We start from the raw sequence: 23606 nt of genomic DNA, 5'->3' as shown, positions 1-23606 counted from the left end.
AGATGGGGACTAGTAAGAGGTGTGAGAATGGAGTGGCAGAGTAAGGGGTGAGCCAAAAGTGGAAAGCATCGTGAGTCAGATAAGGAGACATTCTACACTTTGAAAAAATAATCTTTGTTTTGTGAGAAAGAACTGTGTTGGCACAGATTGCAGCTGTGTGCAGTTGTGACAAGATTATGACACACAAGAGGTCTAAACACTCCTGTGCGTCTGGAGCGGGTGCAGTACCCGGAAATGTCTCAGGCTTTGCCGGCACTTAAATGCCCCAGTTGTAAGTGCAAAGATAGCTCAAAGGCCAACAAATAAAATATATCGAGGGCTGGAATGTGGTCGCATACCCCTCCCCTGAGCCACGTCGTTATCTGGAGGCCAGGCTGCAGTGGCGTGAACAGACGTTAGAACCCTGACTGGCTGGGGTAGGCGTGTGAAAATACTGAGCGCTTTTCCCAAATAAATGCCATTTCCCTCGGCGTAAAAATGCACCGGGGAAAAGGACCGTATTGAACCGCTAATAAATGCAGGGTGGCATCCAAACACAATCCATGTGTTTTTGTGTCACCCTGCTGCAGAGAATGCCCACAATACACTGACAGCTTTAATTCCTGCCATTAAATCGCCACGGCCGCTTCAAGCGAAGCTGGAAAAGGGAAGGTCGCGTGTGCATGTTAATGCGCACTATTTACTTTAATTCCTGTCATGAAAAATAGCTATGACCCCTTCAAGTGCTGCTGGAAGCAGCCGTGGCGATTTCATGGCAGGAATTAAAGCTGTCGGTGTATTGTGGGCATTCTCTGCAGCAGGGTGACACAAAAACACATGGATTGTGTTTCGATGCCACCCTGCATGTTCATGCGCAGTATAAAAAAAAAACAATTACGCTGTGTATATGTAAGGACACTGAAGTTAGGCGGTGCAGCTTCCTGAATAAAGGGAAGTGAAGCACCGGAACCACAACCAATAATAAGCAGGCTAACAAAATAACTGCCTGAGTTAACTAATGCCAAGCGGCAGTACAAATTACCCGACAATGGCGAGTTTCACCCATGTTATAGATTACTATAGGTCTCGGAGAGACAGCGCATGCGCGCTGCCTAGACGAGACCTAAAAATAGTGACAATACAACCTCCTAAAAATGGAAAGATACTAATATGCAAATCTGTGCGTTGGTGGCGAGCTCCCACAAGATAAGGGCCACATTGGTGAATGGAGGAAGACCACTCAAAACACGACAGGGACCTAATAGACCGCAGAGAGTGGAAAGACTACGGCCTTAACCGCGTGGGGGACATAGCGGAAATCCTTGGTAGCTACAGTGTCTGTGGCTAATCGGACATACGCCGAATTGCTAGCTCATGAAGATGAGACGAGATAGCACCAATGGAGAGCTGAGGACAGTGGAGAGTCATAAAAACTTATATATATATATATATATATATATATATATATATATATATATATATATTATCTACTGGCGGTCGCCAGCAGATAGTTATAGTTAGGACCCAGTTTCCATAGGAAATCTCAAAATTCTATTTTGAATAACTTTGGCGCCGGTTCACGAATCCTCGCGAAGCGCACCTTGCACGCACGGCACGAACTGCGTAAAGTGGGCGCGTGGTGCGCGAAGCGCACCGTGCCCGCGCCGTGGAAAAGTTTTGTTTAAAAAAATATATTAATAAATACATAACTTAGCATTTAAAAAAACGTACAAATTCACTTAAAAAACCATAGGTTTCACACACGTTATAGTTAGGAATTAGCATTTAAAAAACCTTGCAAATTCACTTAAAAAACCATAGGTTTCACACATGTTATAGTTAGCTGGGCATTTCCCTCGTAAAAAAACAATGAAATTCCCCCGTTATAGTTAGTGCAGGCAACTATAACTCACGCGACCGCAATCCTCTGCTGATGAAGTGTCTAAATACAGTATTAGCATCAGCAGAGGATTGCGGTCGCGTGAGTTATAGTTGCCTGCACTAACTATGGTTTTTTAAGTGAATATATATATATATATATATATATATATATATATATATATACATATATATATATATATTACTTGATTTCCAATCCGGTGACAATACTCCGCCGAACAAAACAGGACACAGACCCAAAGTAAGTGCTCAGAATAATTGTTTACTCCTTCTTCGCCAGTAGATAGTTATAGTTAGGACCGTGTTTCCATAGGAAATCTGCAACATTCTATTTGGAATAACTTTGGCGCCGATTGACGAATCCTCGCGAAATTTTCAAAATAGGTGGGGCGCTCCGCTCCTTCCCTGAAAGTCTCGGGGGGATTTGTCAAGCGGGGGATGAGAAAAAGGGGGGGTCCCAAAACGCGTTTTCCTCATGCATTTTTCCATAGGGACCTTTAGTCCAAGCTACAGCCTGAACAGAATTACTTGAAATTTGGCAGAGATGTAGTCCTCAGGTCAGGGATGTGCCTTTTGCAGGTCTGGTGTAAATCTGTTCAGTATTTCCTGAGAAAATAGCATTTAAAAGCAAATATATATCTATAGGCGCGCACCGTGCGCGCACGGTGCGAGCACCCTGCCGTGCGCGAGCGCGCTTCTGATTGGTTGTTAGATCTTAGTAAACATTCGAATCGGTCGAAACCAGGAAGTGTCAGCCGCCATTTTGTCTCTCGCAGTCTGAGGGGGTGAAAAACAAAGGTGGAGAACGTGAAAAGGGGGCAGGGTGGACAGTTCCTGACCCCCTAGCCTTTGTCAGGGGGTCCCAGTAGGACCCCCAAGGGCCAAATTTTTTTAAAAAAAATTTCCGAAAAATCGCGGAGTGAGCGCACCGTGCACGGAAGAAACGGAAAAATTCCGCGAACTGCGTAACGTGGGTGCGCGAAGGGCACCGCGCACCCACAGCGCGTGCACGGTGCGCGAAGAGCACCATGCGCGCACCGTGCGAGCACGGTAAAAAAACCTTAAAAAAAAAAGAATAATAAATACATAACTTAGCATTTAAAAAACCGTACAAATTCACTGAAAAAACCATAGGTTTCACACACGTTATAGTTAGGAATTAGCATTTAAAAAACCTTGCAAATTCACTAAAAAAAACATAGGTTTCACACATGTTATAGTTAGCTGGACATTTCACTCGTAAAAAACCAATGAAATTTCCCCGTTATAGTTAGTAAAGGGAACTATAACTCACGAGACCGCAATCCTCTGCTGATGACGTCAGATATTACATCACTGATGACATATGTGTCTTTCTGTAAAATAAATATTTATTAAATATGTATAGCTAAAGGTTAAAGGAAGGAAAAATGGGTAAATAAGTGTCTAAATACAGTGATGTAATATCTGACGTCATCAGCACTGGATTGCGGTCGCGTGAGTTATAGTTCCCTTTACCAACTATAACGGGGGAATTTCATTGGTTTTTTACGAGTGAAATGTCCAGCTAACTATAACGTGTGAAACCTATGGTTTTTTTAGTGAATATATATATATATATATATATAATTGGCTGCCAACACTTCAAACCAGGAAAAGTTGGCAGCCATCTTGTTCTTCACCAAGGGAAAAGAAAAGGTGAGGAGAAAGATAAAAACAACAAGAAAAGGGGGCAGGGTAAAAACTCCCTGACCCCCCAGGCCAGCCCAAAAAAATTCATTTTTCTTTTTTAATTTTCGGGCGGGATCGCGCCGGTGTACAAATCCGTCAGAAAATTTTAAGAAATGAAGCACCGATTTGCAGCAGAACCACTGAGCTGCCTGGTCACGTCGCTGAGTAATAAATTTGCCCTCACAAACCTACAAGAAGGTTTTTGTATGATCCGTGAGCCAAGAGGTTCAATGAAACTGCGCACCATTATATCCCCTCCGTGATCTTGTGCCTCAACGTCTGGTGCTGAAAATGTACTTCATCTCATGTTTCCACAGGGATCGAGGAAAATACCCCTCTGCGGGCCCACATGCTGAAATGACTTCTCCTCTAATTTCAAGGTGAAAATGCCTGACCTATGATGAGGACATCGCATCATTCCTTTGCCGCACTCGCAAAACATTCAAAGGCAAATCACTCCGAGAAAGTAATGCCCGCGGAATTGTTCCGTGGAGAAATAGAATATGTTCTGTAAGAGAAGTCGCATGGGCTCTACTACAGGAATGGCGATAACGGGTGAAATATGTCAAGTGTTCTTGACAGCGCTGTAAAACACTTCTTATGCAACTGTTACACTTACACTGGCACAGCGGCGTCACTATGGGGGTGCGGGGGGTGCGGACCGCACCGGGTGACACCCTCAAGTGGGGTGACACCAACAGGGCCCGTCAGGGGCCGGCTTTAGGGCAGTGCGACCGGGTGCTGGCTTCCTGGGGGCGCCGTGTTTGAAAGTTTATTACGCTTTTGAAGCACCTGCTGCAGCGTTTCTTTCCCCCAGGAATTACCAGGCCTCACATAAATGTCAAGATAACTGGTGTGATTAATTATCTTCCTGGAGAGAGATCAGTGTTTTGTAAAGTTGAGGTTTTAACTTAGGTGAAGTTAGTGCAGAGGGTTAATATGCCTGCTGCAAAGAACGTGTGCCAAGTAGATTACAGAGTGCAGATCAGCAGGTTACTGCTTTCAAAAGAGACATCCTTTTGTTGCAATTTATAACTTAAAGTCCTAATATTCAACAGTGAGCTATTAACTTTCATCCCAGAACTGCATACACACCTCAAAATATACATTATTAGAACATTGATTAATGTTGCAAAAAGGGTTAATTTGGCTAGAAATAGATTCTTATTATTAAAGAAAACTCCCAACTATGCTGTTACTTTTTCGACTCTGTGTTTGTGCTTCTCCACACCAAGCACTATACTGCCTACCAGTATGGATGACATGTGACTCCTACACTTTCAGTCCTTTGGTTTATGTATCATTTCCTATACACGGATTTACACACCTATGATTGACTGTCTCTGTGTAATGTGTGTGTGATGCAAAGTGCTCGGACACCCTACACTGGTATGAGTGGCGCTATATAACTAATTCAATGCATCTGAGAGAGTGTGGTTATGGTGACTTGGTCACTGTTAAAGGGTGCTAGTGAGAGAATCCGTGGTGGAGGTGGTCATTGGGGGGGCGCCAACAAACATTGTCGCACAGGGCGCCACCAGTGCTAAAGCCGGCCCTGGGGCCCGTGTGCGCAGAGCAACCTAACCTTTTAGGAAGAGGACGTGCCTGTGCGCAGTGCACACTGTCTCCTCTCCTTTCTTTTATTTGCTTCCCTGTGAAATGGATCCAAAAAAGAAAATCACTTTTGCTGGAAATCAATGTCGTATTTTTCTGACATTTAATTCCAAAATGCAGCATCAGGAATAAAAGTTTAAAAATATGAAAAATAAATAACTAAATAAAGTAAGACAGAGTGGTAGCAAACTGTCCAGATTGATTTTTATTCATACCCAAACACATTAGCGCCACTTTTACAGAGTTTGCCAGTGAAGCGCTATTTTTGTCTTCTTGACTTTGTTTTCCCTGGGCTTGGAGCTAGTGCACCTATCCTGGAGGTACTGCAATGTTAGGATTGAAAAACAAAATTTGTACTGCTGCTCTGAATCAAGGGATGTTGTCTTTTTTTACCATACTGCTTACGTTTTGTGAGGATATAAGCAATGGTCATTGAAATGGGTCCATTCAGGGCCCTGTAGTCATGTCCTTAACTTTTCAGGCAAAAGCACACACTGATTTCTGAACAGTGAGTGTAAAAGCGTTAAGGTAACCATGTTGTTCCTGCTTACATTTCACATGGTTTGCAAAATGTTGTATCCCCTTGGATTGTTTGCTTTTTCCAGGATGCTGTCACTTTTTTTTGTAGGCCACATATTGCTCTTGCCCAGTGCGTAATTTAAATTGAGCCGCATCCAGGTGTTTATAGCTGGCCACAATTGGGTTGTAGTTGAAGGCAGTCTGAGTTTTTCTCAGTGGGGCAGTATGGTGTTCAGTGGGGGAGAGGATGTGGCACTATGGCCAGAGCTGCTGAATTTGGAATGGGGAACCAGGTTCAGCCTTAATAACCAGTCCGCCAGACCACTCTCCTGAGAGAGCACTATCTCATGCTAGACCTTAGAAGGCTTCGCAAGACATTAGAAGCCCGGTGTCGTAGCACCAGCAGGTGGACCCTAGCATGACAAGTGTAGGTTAACCTTCAAGGCTTGTCCACCACTATTCATACTGAAGTTCACCTCCAGTTTTGCGGCAGGCCTATGAAGCAGTACACCCTAGAACAGTGACCCTGTCACTGAGATCACAGGACCCTTGAGAAGGGCCAGCTCTAGGGCGGTGCAACCGGTGTGACCGCACCAGGTGCTCACTTTCGGTGGAGGCATCATTTTTGCAAGTATATTAAGGTTTTAAAAGCGCTTGCTGCCTCCTTCCTGGCCTCCAGTAATTTTCGGTAACAATAAAAATGTCATGATGACTCTGGTGATTAATGTTCTTCCTAGAGAGAAATCGGAATTTTGTCTAATGGAAGATTTGACCATGGAAAGGTAGCTCAGAGGGTTAATGTACCTGGTGCAAAGAACATGTACCATGCAGATCACAAAGTGCACATAATGTAAATAGGCCAGTGGGCTACTGCTTTTGTCAGAGAGATCCTTTTGTTACTTGCAGTTTGTAAGTTAAAATCCTAACATAGAACAGTGAGCTATTAACTGTCATCTACTCCGCAGCAACACAAGTCAAATTTCTTATTAACTTTTGATACGTTTGAGCAACAAACAATTTATTAGTTTAAATGGTGAGATCATGCTGCAGATCTTGCATTATGAGGCAAATATGGCAGAGCCATTATTATTTAGAAAACATTTGCAAACTAGGATTTTTAGCAATTCATGTTTGAACTGCTGTTTTGGTAAAGGGAGAAGTGCTGATGACAGAAACTCCATGGCTCGGAGACAAATGGCTTGTGCTTCCATATTTTATCGTATTTGGGGACATTCTGTGATTAGAAGCATATCCCACTTTGTGAACACATTTTACTGTCAATAACTCATTATAACCTTAAATAATCATGTGTATCCATTGGTTGATAAAACTGGGCAGTGAAACCAAACAAATACAAAAAATTGGGATGTTTGCGCATTCTGGCCACGCCTCTGGCTCTGCCCACTGATCCAATCCTTGGGTTATTCCCGCCCTTTGATTCTCCGCCCACAGTTCCCCTACTTTTTTACCCCCACTTCGACCACTGATATATCGTGTTGATGGATAGTGGGAACACCACACCAGTAAAAAGTACCATACCTATGATATTATAAATTCCAATAAACTGTTGACTAGCAGGTAGCCCACTGTACAACCTGATTAATGAATCATTATCACACTGTTGTTAACAGGCACATTTTGTAAATATAGGACCTACATTTACAAACGTTACTGAGGATTCTGTATGGTCCCGTTATTTGCCAACTGTGTCCACTGGCGGACTCGGGCGGAGGAGGTCCATGCGGTAAGTCGTGAGGGGGTGACACCATGAGTTACCCGCACCGGGTGACACCAACCCTAGTGACGCCACTGAGCCCCCCCGAAATCTTTTTCAGCCCCCCCCCGAAATTTGGCTCTAGTTGCCTGCCTGCATTAGTGTGCAGCAGTACGTTACGATGCCCTGCCCCTGTACCCGCCTAAGCCGTTCGCTGGCACCGCGCATGGAATTCTTTATTCTACAAGAGCCAGGGGTCTGCGGGCACCAATGAGCAGTTTCCTAGGCAGAGTTCTCCACTGCCGAGACTTCCTACAGCCCAAAGCTCAAATCTGCCGGCAAAATAAAGCAGAGAGCTCACCTGGGTTACGAAAATGAACTTTTTGGTGTTGAAATTACCAAAGTGGGATCATGATTTTTTGTTGTTGTTGCAGTTTTATATAGCGCGATCTCGACCCGAAAGTATCAGAGCGCTTTATATAGGCACCAGTTACAGTTACATTACACAAGGACGCATTCATTTTTCAGGCAATGGGGAGATTAAATGATTTGCCCAGAATCACAGGATGTTTGAGCCTCCCACCAAGACTCGCGCCTGGTTCTCCAGCTTCAAGGTCGGCTCCTCTGGCCCTTATGCCACATCCTCTCCAGTACCTACTTGTCACAGGTGCGTCTCCTTCCGGTAATCAAACTCCCGGTCCTTGTTGTGAGTGCCCAACTATCACAGGCACTCTATCTATCACTTCTTTATTTTGTGGACACTGTGGCCATCTCTAGTTGCCTTTCACAGCGCTCCACAGGCCAGGCAGAGGAAAACAAATTGGGTAAGAAAACGACCCCGACCAGGGCACAATTTAGGGGTAGTAGGGTCTCAAGGACTCATCCTACAGCCTGATATTGCCCTATATTGAGTGGAAAAAATCAGGGGATCTCAACCAATGGCCTCTCGTCTTTTCGGTTTTTATAGGAACGCAACTTGATGTTTTTTGTTGCTCCTTCAGTAATAACTATTCTACCCCAGACGCGGCATAGCCCAGCCAGAAGCAAATTATGCGCCTAGCTATTCATTTGTTAAAGAAAATTGCGATTGTCAAATAGGCTTTGAGAAAGGATCTGGGTCACACTACAGTAAAAACATTGCTAACATCTCATCCACCTTCATTCCAATAAATGTTTGCCAAGTCACTGTGGGTTGAATTTCACTTTTATTGTTCCCCTTCATGTCCACTGCATCATTCTCTCTCCCAGTCTACTGGATTTCTTGTGGTTCCTAATTCCTTATTGGTTCCATGAAACTGTTGGTTAATGCACTCCACTTCATATTTTAATGGCCCTTATCCCACAAGGGTCACGATCACCCACCAAATTAGTGACAAATATCAATTAGACGGGCGTACTGAGTGGTTAGTAGGAGGCAGGCGGGGTTATATACCAAGATCCCCCTTTTCTGCTCACTATTGGAAACAAAATTCAACTATTGTTATGTAACTGAAACAAACCAAAACGGCTGTAATGTAAGTGAAACAAACCCTTCTTAAGTGTTCTTTTGCCCTCTGGGTCATGTATAAAAATAACGTATAAAAAAGAGGTTTCCGCAAGACAATGTTTCAGATTCATGCGAGCCAAATAAATTACACAATATCATCTTTCAGCAATGGTGCCCCATATGGGAGCTAAGATAACCATAGTCTGAAATTAGGCCAGCGAGGGGCGTCAGGTCGCAGGAATAGGCATGAAAGATTGTCGTCAATAACACAGATTGGAAAGTCAAGATGCAGGCCCAAGAGGCAGAGTCAGACTCCAGGACCACAAGGAGAAGGATGGAAAGAAAGGTCTTGGAGGGAGGTACAGAAATTAGAGTTAATTTCTAGGGAAAGAAGACGTCTCCAGAGGGAGCGTGGCTATCAAATATTTAAACATGCATTTGGGAAAACATACGTATGTGCATATCTATTAATTCATAATGTTCTGTGTAAATGAAGGAGAATGCTACAGATCAGCACCAAATGGATACAGGTGCAACTCGTCCGCATGGAAATTTCTTATGGACTGTGTGTGCACATAAAAGTCAATATGGAATTTATGAAGTGCATTGTGAGTTAACAAGAGGTGTGTGGAATTTATAACATTTCCTTTTGTGTAATAAAGCAACATTTTAGAAAATATGCAATATTAAGCAAAATCCAAACCCGGCATTTAGCACTATGTTATAGTATGACATTCGCTCTCACGTATATAGGCCTGGGCGGTGAACTCTGCTCCATTTGCGGAGTTTGCTGCACTCTGTGGAGCTCGCTGAGTGCAGAAAACTCTGCTATGCTTAGCGCAGCAGAGTATTTCCCCGCTCTCACCCGCCAACGGTATGTTGGGGAGAACGAGCTGCCACTCAGGTAGAATTTCTACTCGAGCGGCAGGAAGATCAGCACGAACGGTAGAGTTTTCTTTTTGTCACCTGGCGGAGTTCAACTCCACAAACTCCGTCCAGGCCCGAAAAGGAATTTCCAGCTAAATAAATAGCACAAGAAACACAAGGGCCATAAATAATAGCCACTCACGTTCTGCCTATTGGTGATGTTCCCTCTGATAGGATTTTTATCCGAATGAGTTTAAAATTATGGGGCATGAGGATTTGCTGCAAATTAAGGAAATTCACTTAACAAAACCAACATAAATGCTGAAAATTATGTTCATTTAACAAAAATTTAAAGCAGACCTAGTCAATAGCCCACAATTGATTCAAACCACTCACACCTTGCATACATCACGCAGTCACAAATATAGTAGGTGTGGCTCTCCTACTGCTGAGTGTTGTGATGTGAACAAGAACAAAGCCTTATTGAATAAGACGTACTCATGTTTATTGCCATCACCAATTCTAGTCAGCTATGTCACTATAGCATTCCATGGTGACAGTTGACAGTAAGGGACATTCCAAAGCAAAAATAAAGATGGGGTGTGAGGGACAGTAAGGGAGATTGGAATGCAGGAGGAACATTTTAAAGGCCAGTGTTGGGAAAACAGGAGCAAACATATCATAATGAATAAATAACTATATGTAACTTGCTGTAATATGAATAGATTACAACATGTTGCCACGAGATCTCAGCAGGCAGAAACAACAAGCCTCAAGAGGAAGAAAAACTTCACGGAGAAAGAAATCAAACCATTTGTTAGCTTTGGTTTTGAAAAGATGATGAGCATAGTAGACTGCCTCATTACAGCAACAGTGCTGAGAAGAAGCAGTCCATTTTGAGGCTACTCACCAGTTTAGCGAATGTCCTGGATACCCTCACAATGCATTGTGTAAGAATTTAAGACGATATTGAATGAGAATGAGTATCCCAAAAAGTGCAATAGAATTCACTTGACGCTTGCAATGCCTGCTAGCAAAACCTATGCACAATTTGTTTCAATTGGATAGACCACCACTGACCCCGAAATGCCCCATGACCCTTGTTTTCTGGCAATCACATTTGTTTGGCTAGGTATGCATCAGAGTATACAAGATCCTGTTCCCCCTCTTTCTCCTTATCCCCACAGGCACAGTTTTAATCTGTCTCTCCTGTGCATTGGATCATCGATTTCCCCTACTATCAGGTGTTACTCTTTGATTTTTTTTCTCTCATGTTTCCTGTGACCCTCTTGTCCCATGCAACCTGGTCTCAATTCAATATGTCACTGTGACCTTATCACCTCAGCAAATGTTGTGGCTATCCACCAATCATCCTGCACTTGCACAGTTCAGGAACAGCCAATCAAAACCTGTTTCGAACTCCTCTCTTTCCATTTTCTCCTGTCATCTGCATAAGCCCACATCTTTTGAGTGACATAGCACCTGACCCCACCACAACACTTTCTACAGCTTTGCAAACAGCATCTTCCTTGGAAATATAGGCTCTCGCGTAATGTAACTACCAAAACCCAGAATGAGGCTTTCAAAAGCTGATAGTCACTGCTGCCATCAAACAGCTCATTAGGATACGAACTGAGATCAAGGACACAATCTTATACTTATTCTACTCCACCAATCACCCCTGCCACACCACATGGCACCAGAACTGGACAGACGATTGCCATTGATTTGCTTCACTTAGGGCCTGCCCACTGATTGTGGCATAAACTATCCATATAACATGCTAGATTATCGGAGAACTTTCTCATTGAGGAAGATCATGAAAATGTGAAAATCTAACCTTATTATCAGACCCAGAAGTAAAGGGCAATATCCTGTTTACTTGATCTCATCCACACACGTTAGAAGATATGAGACACCAATGTGCGACTCAAACTTTGGAGGTAAGTTCACCAACTAAGTTAAAAAATCACAATCTCACTGACAAGAGGCGCACTATTAGAATAAAGTTGAAGAAAATTCACAGAATGAAGCTCCAAGACCTGACATTTCTGAAAAGTCTCTGAATTTTCTGCAAGAAAGATATCAGAGATGACAGGGCAGCCTAATATGCCACTACCATAATGAATGGCTCTAACAGAAAATGATCACTTTTCAAGCACTGTGCAAACTGCATTCCAAACCCTCCTCTTTAATACTCCCAAGAAAAGTGCACTGTGATGAGCTGTTTCAAGGTGATGATTGGCAAAATACAACAATTGATGAATGGTAGAAAATATCAGTCATCTCCAGCACAAACCCATAACAGAACAAACCCAAATAGTCTCACTTAAATACTCTCCATTCTCCAGCCTCCTAACATCTCTGTAGGCCACATTCTATGAGGAAAGCATCACACTGGATCAAAAGTGAATGAAAATGCCAGTGAAGATTGCTTAATCCAGAAAAACATAGCCAATGCATTCCTTATTCAAAATCTATTTCACCGTTGAACAGTTTGTGTCTCTTTAAAAAATCCCAACCTCCTCCCAGAAGACCTCTCAATGACCTACCCACGATTTCTGCGTTAATCCCTTGAGAGCGCCATAATCACTGAGCTTGATAGGAAGATGAGACTACAATCCAAGACTATCATTCTGTCTTTGATTGCATTACAGTACATTTCAATTATGAACAATTGATAGCAGGTGAAAGGATTGAGGGAAACCCTGATCAGCATTCTATAACCAAGCAGGACTTTTGAAAGCATACTTGAAAATAGATGTCTGCTTCTAGAGCTGAACCCTCCAGACATGAGTCTATTTCAATTTCTACACCATGCTCCATCGTTTCACCCTTTCAATGGTGGTCTTTATTCCCTAAATGAAACCTCTTCGACAGCAACAATTAATGTATGCGGTCTTAATGAGCTGAGTAAGAGGATGAGAGTAGCAGCGTATCTAAAAACTATGCGATTAGACTTGATATGTCTACAAGAGACTCATATAGAAGCGGGGAGGACATATCTTCTGGAGCAATTAGGGTTTAAGGTATTGGCAAGCACTAAACAGGGGACTAGGACCAGAGGGGTAGCAGTTCTGGGCAGGCAAAGGGATGTGACTGTAGGGAAGAAAAAGGAAGATCAATGGGGTAGATGGGTTATTTTAGAAGTATGTTTTAGGGGCCAGAAATTAACTCTTGTTTCAATTTATGGTTCTACGGAAGACGATCCAGATGTATTTCAGTTCCTTGAAATAGAGTTAGCTCAGTGGCCTGAGCCCATAGTATGCTGCGGAGACCTCAACATCCATGATCTAGAGAGCTCATTTACATGTCCAGATGCGATATACCGGGGTAGGAAGAGGAAAGTATTTAGGGCATTAGCTGCTATGGTCACACATAATGCCCTGGTTGATCCTTGGGTGAAGCTACATCCCCACCTCGATGGAAGCACCTTCTTCTCCACCCCACATAAGATAATGGTTAGGCTGGATTACTTTCTGATATCTAATTGTCTGCTCTCTGGATCACAAGTGGAGAAGCTACCCAGGGTGATTTCAGACCATAGTCCGGTAATTCTCACTATCAAAATTAACCAAACACCAAAAATACCCTCACAGTGGACTTTCGAGAGAGGGCTGCTAAAGGATCCTGTATATAGGGAGCACATGACAGCCTGGATTAAATGCTTTTGGGATATTAATAGGGGGACAGCAGCTCCAGGTGTGGTCTGGGACACTTTCAAGGCAGGAGTACGGGGAGAAACAATTAGTTTTGTTCTAGGAAGACAAAAGAGAGAAAGGGATAAAAGAGAGCAGGTTGGGCAGAGACTATTAAGAGAGGAAGGGAATTTAAGTAGGGCCATAGCACAAAATGGACCTTTAGAAGAATACCTGCTTAAAATTACAGTTTTAAAAGCTGAAGCAGTGGAAGGGTTGGCTAGGCAAGCTGCAGATAATTTTCTGACAAAGAAGGAAAAGACGTATGAACTTAGTGAGAAGGTGGGTCGAGTCCTGGCTAGCAGAACCAGGCAGAGAGCGGCTGCAGCGGGAATAAAAGAAATCAGGGATGCATATGGAAATATGGTTATGGATTCTAATCTAGTGTTTAGAAAGTTTTATGCAGATCTGTATACCCCAGAGGCCCCAACGAGACTACGAGAGGTTGAAGAATATCTGAGAGATATTCCTGTACCGATAATGTCCGAAGAAGATAGGGAGCTATTAGATGGACCCCTACAGTTGGAAGAACTTAACGAGGCCCTTGGCAGTTTACCAGTTGGTAAAGCAGCAGGACCAGACCAAATTCCGCTTGAATTTTACCAAACATTTAAAAAAGTGCTTGTGGCAGATATGTTTTTAATAATGCAACAAGCTCAATTAGGAGAATCCAGTCCGGAATCATGGGGAGGGGCTGACATAATTGTAATTTTGAAAAAAGGGAAGCCACCAGAAGCACCAGGATCATACAGGCCAATCACACTAATGAATTCGGATATTAAAATATATTCTAAAATCCTAGCAAAGAGGTTGGCTGGGATCATTGAGCAGTTGGTAACCCCCATACAGCATGGATTTATTCCTGGAAAAGGGACTACGCAGCACGTTAGGACTGTTGTTACAATGTTCAACTCCGCAGGCATCCTAGGGGATCCTGTCGCAGCACTTTTCCTAGATGCAGAGAAGGCATTTGACAGGGTCTCCTGGGATTACCTTTGAGGTGGTGTGGGATGGGGGAACCTTTTGTTAGCCATACGGATACTTTATAGTAACCCAATAGCGAGAATTAGAGTAAATGGAGGGCTGTCAGATACAGTTAAAATCGCTAGGGGGACCAGGCAGGGTTGTCCCTCCTCTCCCCTCCTTTTTGCGTTATATCTAACCCCGGGCGTAGCACTACGCTTCGCCCACGTAGTGTACGTAGCGCTGCCTGCTTCGCACTTTCCGAAGTAGGCGAAGCAGGGCAGCGCTACGCACACGCCGAGGGCGAAGCGTAGCTGCTTGCCACCCGCCACCCACCTCCCGCCTGCCCTCCTTTTAATAATATAAGCATTGAAAAATAAATTAAAGTAAGTCGACTTACCCGTAAGCGCGGCGTCTCCGGGGCTCCCTCTTTCTGTTTCTAATTTCTTCTGGCAAATGCGCATGCGCGGACACCCGCGCATGCGCATTTCTCGCGAGAAATGCGCATGCGCGGGCGTCCGCGCATGCGCATTTGCCAGAAGAAATTAGAAACAGAAAGAGGGAGCCCCGGAGACGCCGCGCTTACGGGTAAGTCGACTTACTTTAATTTATTTTTCATTGCTTATATTATTTAAAAGAAGGGCGGGCGGGAGGTGGGTGGCACGTAGTGGGGCTACGCGAAGCGCGTAGTGTGCGTAGATTTGGGCACACTACGTGCTGCTTCACGTAGCCCCACTACGCCCACTACGCCCACCCTTAGTTATATCTCGAACTGCGACGACTTGAAGCTAATCAGGAGATTCCACCAATGAGGGTAAACAGCTGCACGGTAAAGACCTTAGCCTATGCAGACGATGTAGCTATTTTAACCCCGAACCCCACTCTAGCTATAAAGGAGGTTGAGACAGAGGCCCAGGTGTTTAGACAGATATCGGGCTATAGTTTAAATAGATTAAAAACGCAGATTATAAAAAACACCTATACTATATGTAATGATGATAGGGTGGTTAACTCGGCAGTGTATTTAGGGGTAACATTAGTGGTGGACCTGGATAAGATTGTAGAAATGAATTTGACCCCCTTGATCGATAAGGTGAAGAGTGACCTGGAGAGGATGAATAATCTACATCTTTCTTTACTGGGGTGCATTAACGTGATTAAAATGCTGATCTTGCCCATATTTCTATATTTCTTTCGCTCTATCCCTTTGGTTTTTTAAACTAAATGGTTTAATATGTTAGAGAGAGTATTAAACAGGTTTATCTGTGCGCATGGGAAAACCAGGCGGCCTTACAGGTATATGACTCTCCCAAGAGAAAGAGGGGGATGGGGGGCCCCTGATTTTAGGCTATATCAAATGGCTGCAGCACTACAATATATGCAGGGGTTAATTGGGGGTGGGGGACTCGATATAGGGGTTACGATCATGTCTACGGAAGTCTACTCTATAGTATTGGGGGCAGAGGCAGAAAATAATTTCTTAAACAGGGTTGAGTTTGGATACCATAAAAGGACCAGATTTAAGACCGTAGTGGCAGCATATAGGATATGAAATGTCTTCCTTAAAAAAATGGGACTCGGAAGATACAATAGATATACCAGGCTCTATAAGAATAAATCCTTCCCTACAGAAGTATTTGCTGATCCGACAATGGCAAGATGGTTTCAAAAAGGGATAGTACAGATTGGAGACTTAATGGACGAGGAGGGGATAGTACAGTTTGTAGACCTCACCCTTAAGTATGGTATTGAGAGAAAGGACTTCTTTAAATATTTACAGTTAAGGAGTTTTCTTTGTCGTAAGCAGGGTGATAGTGCGGGGTTTAACAGCAATGAAGTATTGGAGAAAATAAAAATAGGAGGGGACTGCACAATTAGATCCTTTTATGCATTCCTAGTAAAAGGGAAGATGGATGATATGGAAAAAGTTAGCAATATGTGGGTTGAAAAACCCACGGGGGGGGAGCCTGGAAGTTTTCAAGAGTCCCTGAACATGGGTTGTAATATTTTGTGTTCAGGACCCCTGCAATCGCAGCACTACAAGACTTTATTCTCACTGTACCACACCCCCGCTAGAATAGCTAAGTGGGGAGGCTCCACTGGCACCACCTGCCCCCGATGTAATGCAGGGGATGCCGATATAATTCATATGTTTGCTACCTGCCCCCAGCTGTATAGTTTGATTAAAAATGTAGAAGATTTTCTTGGTAATATACTTGACATACGAATAAAATTGACACCTTTGAGGATTCTGTTTGGGAGAGATAACCAGGACGGACCTGAACACAAGGAATTTATGTTTATGGTTACTGCAGTTTTGAGGTTGACAATAGCAAGAGCATGGTTAGAAAAGATACCCCCGGGAATGCAAATATGGTTGGCAAATTTATTAGCTAGCTATAACCTTGAGAAAGCAATATATGCACGTAAGGGGAAAAGGGGAAGAAGGCTAGGGTTAAAAATTTGGGAACCAATAGCGAAGTGGAAAGAGACCATGGCATTACAGGATATTGCAACACAATATGCAATATAGGTTTATTTATTACCTGTTGTTTAATTTGTGCTTTTTGTTAGTTGATATTGTTTAAATCTCAAACCAGATAATGTGAAATTATGGATGTTTTTTTTTTATCATTCTGTCTTTGATTGCATTACAGTACATTTCAATTATTAACAATTGATAGCAGGTGAAAGGATAGAGGGAAACCCTGATCAGCATTCTATAACCAAGCAGGACTTTTGAAAGCATACTTGAAAATAGATGTCTGCTTCTAGAGCTGAACCCTCCAGACATGAGTCTATTTCAATTTCTACACCATGCTCCATAGTTTCACCCTTTCAATGGTGGTCTTTATTCCCTTAATGAAACCTCTTCGACCCCTCTCGGCAGAGATCAGTATCAGGATTCATTTGTTTGTGGATGATATAAAACTCTTCTTGAAGTTCTTAAACAGAAATATATCAATCTCCAAAACAACTTTGTTGCCACAATCTAGACCACAATAGTAATTGGCCTATCATATTTTCAGCCATTTGAATACAAAGCTTGTACTTATTACCAGTCTAGACAAGCAAGAGCACATGAAAAGCTGGCCCCTAAAAGTGAGCATCAATGACTTTTTTCAGGATTTGTCAACTGTACCAAATCACTGAAACACCAGTGCCTTTTTCAAAGACCCATTGTAAAGAACAAGCACACAGAATTCACTCTACCTATTGTGCCATGTGAAGGTTTTTTTAGATTTTAGAACTGTCTAATAAAATGGCTAAATATATTCAATAGGACAACTTCCCACACTTCTATTCCTCCCTGAAAGTGTCTGTATCAAGTTCAAAGTACATTGCTTCATCTTTAAAATGTTAAGCCCAGTCTCTTCTCAAAAAATGTAAAATCCAGGTCTCTGTTGAGATTTGCAACAGCTGCAGCAGCATTATTGCAAGAGTGTGGTTCTCCATTTCATTGGTGGTGGATCTGCATTGTTTAAGTTGTACTCCTTCATCAACTGATGTCTCTCGGCAGAGATCAGTATCAGGATTCATTTGTTTGTGGATGATATAAAACTCTTCTTGAAGTTCTTAAACAGAAATATATCAATCTCCAAAACAACTTTGTTGCCACAATCTAGACCACAATAGTAATTGGCCTATCATATTTTCAGCCATTTGAATACAAAGCTTGTAATTATTACCAGTCTAGACAAGCAAGAGCACATGAAAAGCTGGCCCCTAAAAGTGAGCATCAATGACTTTTTTCAGGATTTGTCAACTGTACCAAATCACTGAAACACCAGTGCCTTTTTCAAAGACCCATTGTAAAGAACAAGCACACATAATTCACTCTACCTATTGTGCCATGTGAAGGTTTTTTTAGATTTTAGAACTGTCTAATAAAATGGCTAAATATATTCAATAGGACAACTTCCCACACTTCTATTCATCCCTGAAAGTGTCTGTATCAAGTTCAAAGTACATTGCTTCATCTTTAAAATGTTAAGCCCAGTCTCTTCTCAAAAAATGTAAAATCCAGGCCTCTGTTGAGATTTGCAACAGCTGCAGCAGCATTATTGCAAGAGTGTGGTTCTCCATTTCATTGGTGGTGGATCTGCATTATTTAAGTTGTACTCCTTCATCAACTGATGTCTGCAAACCTTGCTCAATTACTGTATATCCCCAACTCAGCAACATCTTGACATCCCTGCAATCTCAACAAAGGGGGTGTTTCAGCAATACTCCCTGGACTTGTGACTCAGGCATCTATAATGATATGTACACATATGTATAATAGCATCAATACAGTGGCCTTTGCTTTCCCTAAACATGTGTTTATGCAATGACCCAGGTAATGACCCAGGCAATAACAGATGTAGTGCTACAATCCCCTAAGGACTACCTATGCAGTCCAGTAATCTGCCTGTCACTACCTATGCACTCCTCCAATCACCCAGCCAGCACAATGTATTTATCCAATCAGTCCACCAAAATCCAAGCACTTATAAATTCACCATGAACTCTCCTTACAGTACTGTAATCATCCAGTCACTATACATGTACTGATACAATGGCCCAGATACTGACACGTGCACTGCTACAAACCCCTGAGCACTTCCCATGCAGATATCTAATCACCTACACACTAATGATTCACTTCTCCTATTAACCAGGTAGTACCCATGCAGTCCTCCAATCACCCAGCCCGTCCTGTGTCCTTATCCAATCACTGCGCTTAAACCAAGCACTTATAAATTCACAATGCACTCTCCTCGCAGTACTCTAATCATCCAGTCACTACCCATGTAGTCATGCAATGATCCAGGCACTAACACATGCACTGCTACAATTCCTGTGTACTACCCATGCAGTCCTCAAACCACCTACACACTTCTCATTCACTCCATAAATTCCCCTGGTAGTACCCATGCAGTCCATTATTCACCCTGTCACTCCCCATGCACTCCTCCACTAAGCCATTCAGCACCATGTACTAATACAAACACTGCACCAAAACTCAAACACTTAAAATTCAACCAGGTACTTTCCTTGCAGTACTCTAATCATTCAGTTCGTACCCAAGTACTCATGCAATGACCAAGGCATTATCACATGCACTACTACAAACCCCTTTCCACTATGCATGTAGTCCTCTAACCACCTACACACTTGTCTTTCACACCATCAATTACCCAGGCAGAACCTATACACTTCAGCAATCACCCTGTCAATCCCCATGCACTCCTCCAGTCAGCCATCCAGCACAATGTACAAATCCATTCACTGCGCCAAAACCCAAACACTTATGATTTCACCCAGGCACTCTCCTTGCATAACTCTAATTCAATTCAGTCACTACCCAAGTACTCACCAAATGACCCAGGCCTTAACACATGCACTGCTACAAACCCCTGTCTACTATGCATGCAGTCCTCTAACCACCTACACACTTGTCTTCCACACCTTCAATTACCCAGGCAGTACCATACACTCCAGCAATCACCCTGTCACTCCCCATGCAAACCTCCACGCAGCAATCAAGCACCATGTACTAATCAAAACAGTGCGCCAAAACCCAAACACTTATAAATTCACGCAGGCACTCTCCTTGCAGTACTCTAATCACTCACTCACTTCCCAAGTACTCACACAATGACCCAGGCCTTAACACATGGACTGCTACAAAGCCCTGTCCACCACGCATGCAGTCCTCAAACCACCTACACACTTGTCATTCACACCTTCAATTAACCAGGCAGTACCTATACACTCCAGCAATCACCCTGTCACACCCCATGCACTCTTCCAGTCAGCCATCCAGCACATGTACTAATCCAAACACTGCACCAAAACCCAAACATTTTTAAATTCATCCAGGCACTCTCCTTGCAGTACTCTAATCATTCAGTCAGTACCCAAGTACTCACACAATGACCCAGGCCTTAACACATGGACTGCTACAAAGCCCTGTCCACCACGCATGCAGTCCTCAAACCACCTACACACTTGTCATTCACACCTTCAATTAACCAGGCAGTACCTATACACTCCAGCAATCACCCTGTCACACCCCATGCACTCTTCCAGTCAGCCATCCAGCACATGTACTAATCCAAACACTGCACCAAAACCCAAACACTTATAAATTCACCCAGGCACTCTCATTGCAGTACTCTAACCATTCAGTCAGTATCGCAGTACTCATGGAATGACCCAGACCTTAACACATGCACTGGTACAAATCCCTGTCACTATACATAAAATCCTCTAACCACCTACACACTTGTCTTTCACACCGTCAATTAAGCAGGTAGTACCTATGCATTCCAGCAATGACCCTGTCACTCCCCATGCACTTCTCCAGTCAGCCATCCAGCACAATGTACAAATCCATTCACTGCGGCAAAACCCAAACACTTATGATTTCACCCAGGCACTCTCCTTGCATAACTCTAATTCAATTCAGTCACTACCCAAGTACTCACCAAATGACCCAGGCCTTAACATATGCACTGCTACAAACACCTGTCTACTACGCATGCAGTCCTCTAACCACCTACACACTTGTCTTCCACACCTTCAATTACCCAGGCAGTACCATACACTTCAGCAATCACCCTGTCACTCCCCATGCACTCCTCCACGCAGCAATCAAGCACCATGTACTAATCCAAACACTGCGCCAAAACCCAAACACTTATAAATTCACGCAGGCACTCTCCTTGCAGTACTCTAATCACTCACTCACTTCCCAAGTACTCACACAATGACCCAGGCCTTAACACATGGACTGCTACAAAGAACAGTCCACTACGCATGCAGTCCTCAAACCACCTACACACTTGTCATTCACACCTTCAATTAACCAGGCAGTACCTATACACTCCTGCAATCACCCTGTCACACCCCATACACTATTCCAGTCAGCCATCCAGCACCATGTACTAGTCCCAACACTTTTCCAAAACCCAAACACTTATAAATTCACCCAGGCACTCTCATTGCAGTACTCTAATCATTCAGTCAGTATCGCAGTACTCATGCAATGACCCATACCTTAACACATGCACTGCTACAAATCCCTGTCCACTATACATGCAATCCTCTAACCACCTACACACTTGTCTTTCACACCGTCAATTAAGCAGGCAGTACCTATGCACTCCAGCAATGACCCTGTCACTCCCCATGCACTTCTCCAGTCAGCCATACAGCACCATGTACTAATCCAAATACTGCACCAAAACCCAAACAATTATAAATTCACCCAGGCACTCTCCTTGTAGTACTCTAATCATTCAGTAAGTACCCAAGTACTCATGCAGTGACCCAGGCCTTTACAGATGCACTGCTACAAACCCCTGTCAATTACGCATGCAGTCCTCTAACCACCTACATACTTATCTTTCACACCTTCAATATACCCAGGGAGTACCTATACACTCCAGCAATCACCCAGTAACTCCTCATGCACTCCTCCAGTCAGCCATCCAGCACCATGTACTAATCCAATCATTGCGCCCAAACCCAAACACTTACAAATTCACCCATGCACTCTCCTTGCAGTACATTAATCATTCAGTCAGTACACAAGTAGTCATGCAGTGAGCCAGGCCTTAACACATGCACTGCTACAAACCCATGTCCACTACGCATGTAGTCCTCTAACTACCTACACACTTGTCTTTCACACCTTCCATTAAACAGGCAGTACATATACACTCCAGCAAACACCCTGTAACTCCCCATTCACTCCTACAGTCAGCCATCCAGCACCATGGAGTAATCCAAACACTGTGACAAAATCAAAAAACACTTATAAATTGACCCAGGCACTCTCCTTGCAGTAGTCTAATCGTTCAGTCAGTATCCAAGTACTCATGCTGTGACACAGGCTTTAACACATGCACAGCTACAAACCCCTGTCCACCATGCATGCAGTCCTCTAACCACCTTTACACTTCTCTTTCACACCTTCAATTCCTTAGGTAGTACCCATACACTACAGCAAACACCCTGTCACTCCACATACACTCCTCCACTCAGCCATCCAGCACCATGTACTAATCCAAACACTGCGCCAAAACCCAAACACTTATAAATTCACTTATGCATTTTCCTTGCAGTACTCTAATGATTCAGTCAGTACCCAAGTACTCATGCAATGACCCAGTCATTAACAAATGCACAGCTACAAACCTCTGTCCAATACTCATGCAGTCCTCTGACCACCTGCACACTTGTCTTTCACACCATCAATTACCCAGGCAGAACCTATACGCTCCAGAAAACACTGTGTCACTCCCCATGCAATCCTCCAGTCAGCCATCCAGCACCATGGACTAATCCAAACACTGCACCAAAAACCAAACAATTTTAAATTCACCCAGGCACTCTCCTTGCAGTAGTCTAATCAATCAGTCAGTATCCAAGCAATCATGAAGTGATCCAGCCCTTAACACATGCAGTGCTATAAAAACCCCTGTCCACTACACTTACAAATTCACCCAGGTACTCTCCCTGCAGTAGTCAAATCGTTCAGTCAGTATCTAAGTACTCATGCAGTGACACAGGCTTTAACACATGCACAGCTACAAACCCCTGTCCACCACGCATGGGGTCCACTAAGTACCTATACACTTTTCTTTCACACCTTCAATTACTCAGGCAGTACTTATACACTCCAGAAAACACCCTGTTACTCCCCATGCCCTCCTCCAGTCAGCCATCCAGCACCATGTACTAATCCAAACAATGCACCAAAAGCCAAACAGTTATAAATTCATTTAGGCACTTTCCTTACAGCACTCTAATGATTCAGTCAGTACTCAAGTACTCATGGAATGACCCAAGCATTTAACACTTGCACTGCTACAAACCTCTATCGACTAGGCATGCCATCCTCTAACCACCTACACACTTGTCTTTCACACTTTCAATTACCCAGGCAGTACCTATACACTACAGCATTCACCCTGTCACTCCCCATGCAGTCCTCTAACCACCTATACACTTCTCTTTCACATCTTCAATTACTCAGGTAGCACCCATACACAGCAGCAAACACCCTGTCACACTCCATGCACTCCTTCAGTCAGCCATACAGCACCATGTACTAATCCAAACACTGCGCCAAAACCCAAACAATTATAAATTCACCCAGGCACTC

This window comes from Triturus cristatus, chromosome 7, assembly GCF_964204655.1.
Source record: "Triturus cristatus chromosome 7, aTriCri1.1, whole genome shotgun sequence".
Classification (NCBI taxonomy): Eukaryota; Metazoa; Chordata; class Amphibia; order Caudata; family Salamandridae; genus Triturus; species Triturus cristatus.
The sequence above is the reverse complement of the archived record's forward strand: the minus strand, read 5'-3'. Positions refer to the sequence as shown.